The sequence below is a fragment of the Nerophis ophidion genome, linkage group LG05 (assembly GCF_033978795.1).
Source record: "Nerophis ophidion isolate RoL-2023_Sa linkage group LG05, RoL_Noph_v1.0, whole genome shotgun sequence".
NCBI classification, from domain to species: domain Eukaryota; kingdom Metazoa; phylum Chordata; class Actinopteri; order Syngnathiformes; family Syngnathidae; genus Nerophis; species Nerophis ophidion.
In genome coordinates, this window is record NC_084615.1 from 68,475,576 (window position 1) to 68,481,575 (window position 6,000).

Below are 6,000 nucleotides of genomic sequence, written 5' to 3' on the forward strand. Positions count from 1 at the left end.
ACAGGGAACGGGTCTGGGATTCCCGTCTGGAGGGGGGGGCTACGGCCTATAGCTGTGTTGCGGAGGTAGGGCAGACGCTACCTCTTCTTAAAACTACTAAGCCTCCTAGCCCTCCACCTGTTTTTCCCCTGGCCAAGTCTCAACGGCCTTGTAGACCTCCTCCACCTGTTTTTCCCCCGGCCAAGTCTCAACGGCCTTGTAGACCTCCTCCACCTGTTTTTTCCCCGGCCAAGTCTCAACGGCCTTGTAGACCTCCTCCACCTGTGTTCCGTCCGAACCCTAGTCCTTACCCAAGTTCTTGTCCGAGCCCCAGTGTTACTGTAAGTCCTAGTCTTTGTCCTAGTCCTTGCCCGAGCACCAGTTTGATTGTTAGTCCCAGTCCTTGCCCAAGCCCTAGTTTGACCGTTCGTCCTAGTTCTTGCCCAAGCCCTGGTATGACTGTAAGTCCTGGTCGTTGCCCAAGCCCTTCTCAAAGCACTAGTGTGATTGTAAGTCCTGGTCCTCTCTCAAGTCCTTGCCCGAGTCCTAGTGTTTGTCTTATCACTCATCATAGTCCTAGTCCTGCTCACAGCCAGTCCCCTAGTTCTCCTCGGCAGACCCCTGTGCCTGCTCCTCGGCTGAAGCCGACACCTGCTCCTCGGCTGAAGCCGACACCTGCTCCTCGGCTGAAGCCGACACCTGCTCCTCGGCTGAAGCCGACACCTGCTCCCAGTCTGGTTCTCACACCAGCACATGACACTAACCTGGTTTTCACGCCAGAATTCGACTCTCGCCTGGTTCACACACCAGCAGCTTTTTCGGGCCTGGTTCTCACACCAGTTTTGAACTCTAGTCTGGTTCTCACACCAGTTTTGAACTCTAGCCTGGTTCTCAAACCAGCCTCCGACCCAGAACTGGTTCTCATACCAGTTACAGACTTTAGCCTGGATCTCACTCCAGCAACAGCTCCAAAGCTGGAGCCCACTCCAGTACCAGCTCCAGAGCTGGAGCCTACTCCAGCACCAGTGTCGACGACGGGGCTGGAGCCCACACCAACGTCGACAACAGGGCTGGAGCCTACAACTGTGTCGACAGGGCTGGAGCCTACTCCAGTACCAGCTCCACGCCGCCAAGCGCCGGTACCAGCTCCACGCCGCCAAGCGCCGGTACCAGCTCCACGCCGCCAAGCGCCGGTACCAGCTCCACGCCGCCAAGCACTGCCGACGACTAATACGCCTGCCTCTACGACGTCGCCGTTTGCTTCTACGCTGATGACTCCTGCGGCTCCCAGGCCGCCTCCGACGACTCCTGCGGCTCCCAGGCCGCCTCCGACGACTCCTGCGGCTCCCAGGCCGCCTCCGACGACTCCTGCGGCTCCCAGGCCGCCTCCGACGACTCCTGCGGCTCCCAGGCCGCCTCCGACGACTCCTGCGGCTCCCAGGCCGCCTCCGACGACTCCTGCGGCTCCCAGGCCGCCTCCGACGACTCCTGCGGCTCCCAGGCCGCCTCCGACGACTCCTGCGGCTCCCAGGCCGCCTCCGACGACTCCTGCGGCTGCAGCACCCGCATCATCCTCGCCAGCTGCACTCGGGCCTGCTTTGGCTGCAGTCCCCGCACCCTCGTCTGCTGCTTCCAAGCCTGCTGGGATTTCGGTGCTGAGGCGTCGTCCACCACGTCGATCACGGGCGTGGCCTCTGCGAGGTCATCCTCCTCGCCAGACACTCCCTCCTCCATGTCGGCCACGGATGTGGCCGTGCCCGGGTCGTCCGCCTCGCCGGGCACCTCATCCTGCGATGCGGCCACTAATGTGGCCTTTTCGAGGTCGCCCGCCAAAACTTTTTCGGCAGCAGCGTTCCACCCGCCGCCGCCACATGATGTGTCCTCGGTGGATTCGGGGACATGCGATCTGGCGACCCTCCACCGTGGCCTCCCTCCGCCCTCCCTTCGTTTGTGAACTTTTCTGGTTTTGGGGAGGGGGTTCAAGTTTTTGTTTGTTTTTTAAGACATCTGGTATCTGTCTTTTGTTGGGGGGGAATACTGTTGCGATCTGCTGCTCAGATCTTCACGTGTTTGTTTTTTCATTCTCTGTCTCGCCCCGCACACCTGCTAATAATTATCACCCTCCTATTTAAGCTCACCTTTTCTGTTCACTCATTCTCGGATCCTAATTTGCCCACGCGCATCAGTGACGACTCTCATCATTCGTATGTATTTTCTCGCTAGCTCTCACGCCAAGCCACTTTATTGTCTAGCTTTCATGCTAAATGTTTTGTTTACTCTTTCTCTTTACACCAGTATTTTTGTTCATAGACTTTTGTTATTAAATAAATACCTTATATCTTACTTTTGCTGTGTTCTGCTTCGACGCATCCACGGGAAAACCACACCGGCATTGCCATGCCGAAGAAGAGTCTTCACAATAACCCTATAAATTTGTGTTCCCTAATCAATGTTAATACATTAGAGAACCCACAGCATTCAGATGTCCGATATCTCACTCACAAGTTCTCTTTATGTATTTTTTGCTCTTCTAAAGGAATCTGGCAGATACTTTCCCTAATATCAATGGGTAGATAACAGACTGAGCTTGGGATGCCCCCTTTTCCATCGCCAAACTTGATATGCCACCTCGTCTTGATGTGACATCATCTACAGACCTAAAGCCCATTTCTCTGCATAGACAGTGTGGATAAAACCTCAACAATTATTTAAAACCATATATGTATTATAATTACATTGTACGTTACTATCACTTAATTGCATGTTAATTGCATTGGTCCATGATTACTTCAAAACTGATGTGGTTAAAATTATGAGCAATAAATAGATATAAAATAATCTGGAAATATAATGTGGTATTGAACTTTACACAAGTTTGGACAAACAAGATTTTGCATTCAAATTCTCCAGACAGAGAAGCTGTAGAAGGCCAATTAGCCCCCATTTGCAGAATTGAACTGTATTGTTTCAAGCCTCAGGCCGAGGAGGAGTGGACCAATCCTGATCGGGCCTTTCATTTCCTCAAGCAATTTGAAGAAAACCTCAGTAGAAAAGGACGCAAAATAGAACTTTAATGGCTTACCTTCTTTTATTCTCGTTTTTGAGCACTGGTCTCTCTCTCCTCGCAGGTGCTCCTAATTTTCAGATTACATCTGGCTTAAGTTTTAATTTGTTTCTATCCAAACTACGACCATAAACCATCGTCTTCTAAGTCACAATCAACAAAATGATTGCTGCAAACTACATTTCTCTTGCTTAGTTTGTCACATTTAATGCGAGTCAATCTGACTGGAGAGGTCGATAGTTTTCACATATTTCCATCATTTAGAAATGCATGCGGGCTGACCTATCATTTAGTTGTATTGCTACAACTTGTTGCAATGCATCTGGCAGACATATTTCATCACTCCTTCAAATTCTGTAAGAAAATAACATAACTTGGAATGAAGACGCGCCCAAAACACGTACTACGCAATATAAAATTGCTTCCAGTCCTCTGTAAGTGACATCAGCAGGCTGATGTAGGCTCGGACACATGGAGCTAAAAGTGGGCCTTCCAAAATGCGCTCAAGTTCGTCAGAAAACAAGCCTAAAATCATTATGTTTTTGAGTGCCAGGTCAGTTAATTTTTTCCCAGTTTCTCTTCGGTTTTGTCCGGTTCTGACTCAGTCTTTTTCCCCTCCAAGGTGCTCCTAATTGTCCTAATGTGGGGATTTTACCTGTAGAAATTTCTTTTAATACCAGAACTATGAAATAAGTGCTTATGTTGTCAGCATTAGAGGGGTCATTTAAGAGGATAAAATAATAAAGAAACTAATTCACTTTGAGTAAAAATGTTGTTCTCAAATACTTCTTAATCGTTTTAGGTTATTTTTCTAATAAAATCTGAAAACCATTTGGTGTTTTTTTACCATTATTTGTATCAGAAGTCCATGAGCCTATTCTTGTCCAGGAAATGTTGTGTTGCTTTGTTTTAAAAATCCTCCATTGTTCTTTTTAGTTTTATTAGTATATCTATCGCTTTGCCTCTTTGTAGAAGGACAATAGCAACAAACACCTGCCAGCTCATGTGTGACCCTTTCACCCTTTTTATTGTGCGCCTCACACTTAAGGCATAACACAGGCTGTAGAAAGTCATGGTATACAATAAATGATACTGCAAATGTTAAAGGGGAACATTATCACAATTTCTGAAGGGCTAAAACCAATAAAAATCAGTTCCCAGTGGCTTATTTCACGCAATATCCCGAAAAACGCCTTCAAAGTGTCTGATTTTCACCATTGGTATATCCACCCGTCCATTATCCTGTGACATCACAGCGTGAAACCACCAGAAACAAACATGGCGGATAGCACAGAAAGGTATAGCGATAGTAGCTCGGATTCAGACTTTGAACCGTATACAACCAAAACCGACGAAAACGACACGACAGACAGCGACACGGGAGAAAGCAAAGACTAATTCGGCGATCGCCTTCTAACCAACGATTGGTATGTGTTTTTTTTGGCATTAAATGTGGGTGGAGGGAAAGGCTGCATGCAGCATGTGAGGGAGAGAGAGAGAGAGAGAGAGAGAGAGAGAGAGGGAGAGAGCGAGCGAGAGAGAGAGTAAAAATACAAAAACAAATCCGTCTGGAGCCGCAAAAAAATAAAAGCCATATTACATACAGATAGTGTGTCATGAGATATAAATTTAATTAAGAGGACTTAAAGGAAACTAAATGACTTCAAATATAGCTATACATGAGGCATAATGATGCAATATGTACATACAGCTAGCCTAAATAGCATGTTAGCATCGATTAGCTTGCAGTCATGCCGTGACCAAATATGTCTGATTAGCACATAAGTCAATAACATCAACAAAATTCACCTTTGTGCATTCATGCACAATGTTAAAAGTTTGGTGCATCTGCTTTGAGTGTCGCAGGATATCCACACATTCTTGCTATCTCTGTCGTAGCATATAGCTGTCGTTGGTAAAGTGTGCGGAACAAACTTTCGCATCTTTTGGCCACTGGTGCAACTTGAATCCGTCTCTGTTCGTGTTGTTACACCCTCCGACAACACACCCACAAGGCATGATGTCTCCAAGGTACCGGAAAACAGTCGAAAAAAACGAAAATAAGAGAGCTGATTTGACTTGGTGCGTGTAATGAGATTGAGAAAATGGCGGATCGCTTCACGTTGTGACGTCACAGGTGAAAGGTCATCGCTCCGACAGGCTATCAATTGAAAGGCGTTTAAATCGCCAAATTCACCCTTTTAGAGTTCGGAAATCGGTTAAAAAACATACGGTCTTTTTTCTGCAAAATCAAGGTATATATTGACGTTTACATAAGTCTGGTGATAATGTTCCCCTTTAAATGGGTTAATATCCTGACAAAACACAAGCCATCTAATCCAGTTCATGAAGGGTTGTGCATTCAAGGGGTAAACTTGGCCCGCCCAACCTCATCTCAAGTTTCTGCACTGTATTTGATGAGGAAATGTGCAAATTCAGGATTTTTATGAAAGTAACTCTTAACAAACGATAATAACTATTGGCTTCGCCTCATCTGAACATGCATTAGTATAAACTGTATAGGTATCAGATATATCTGATAATAGCAGTTTTGTCAGAATTAGGATGGATTGATGGTTAATTGATGATAATGATCCAGATCATAGAATTGGATTGGGGGTCTATATTTGCCTTTTTACACTGATGAGCTGATTTTTACCACAGCTGTGTCCGAGTGTTTACGTGACTAAAGATTGTAATTACGTGTAAGATTCCTTCAAAAGAGATGCACAAAAACACAAAAGGGATACAGTTAATTTAAGGATTATTTGTTACACACATGCAGGATTAGCATGAGTTCTAGCAGGGAGCATGTCTTGCCAGAACACCCGTTTGAGTTTGAGATCAAGCTGCAAGACTGCCACAATTTTTGGGGGTTTTTGTCTGGTCCCCAAGGTTCTCAGGGTTAACAGCAGATGAGGGACGGATGACCAGGTTTTTTGTTGGGTGTTAACATG

The 6,000-nt window shown here is 46.5% G+C and overlaps 1 long non-coding RNA gene across 2 annotated transcripts in view; it reads left to right on the top strand.

The window, feature by feature from the left end:
• The window catches only part of LOC133552405 (uncharacterized), a 58,903-nt gene extending 55,034 nt beyond the window's left edge, over nucleotides 1–3,869 (top strand). For both annotated transcript variants that reach the window (XR_009806705.1, XR_009806706.1), the window contains exon 6: nucleotides 2,516–3,869. This is a non-coding gene — a long non-coding RNA (uncharacterized LOC133552405). The remainder of the gene's footprint in view (nucleotides 1–2,515) is intronic.
• Nucleotides 3,870–6,000: the final 2,131 nt, after the last annotated feature.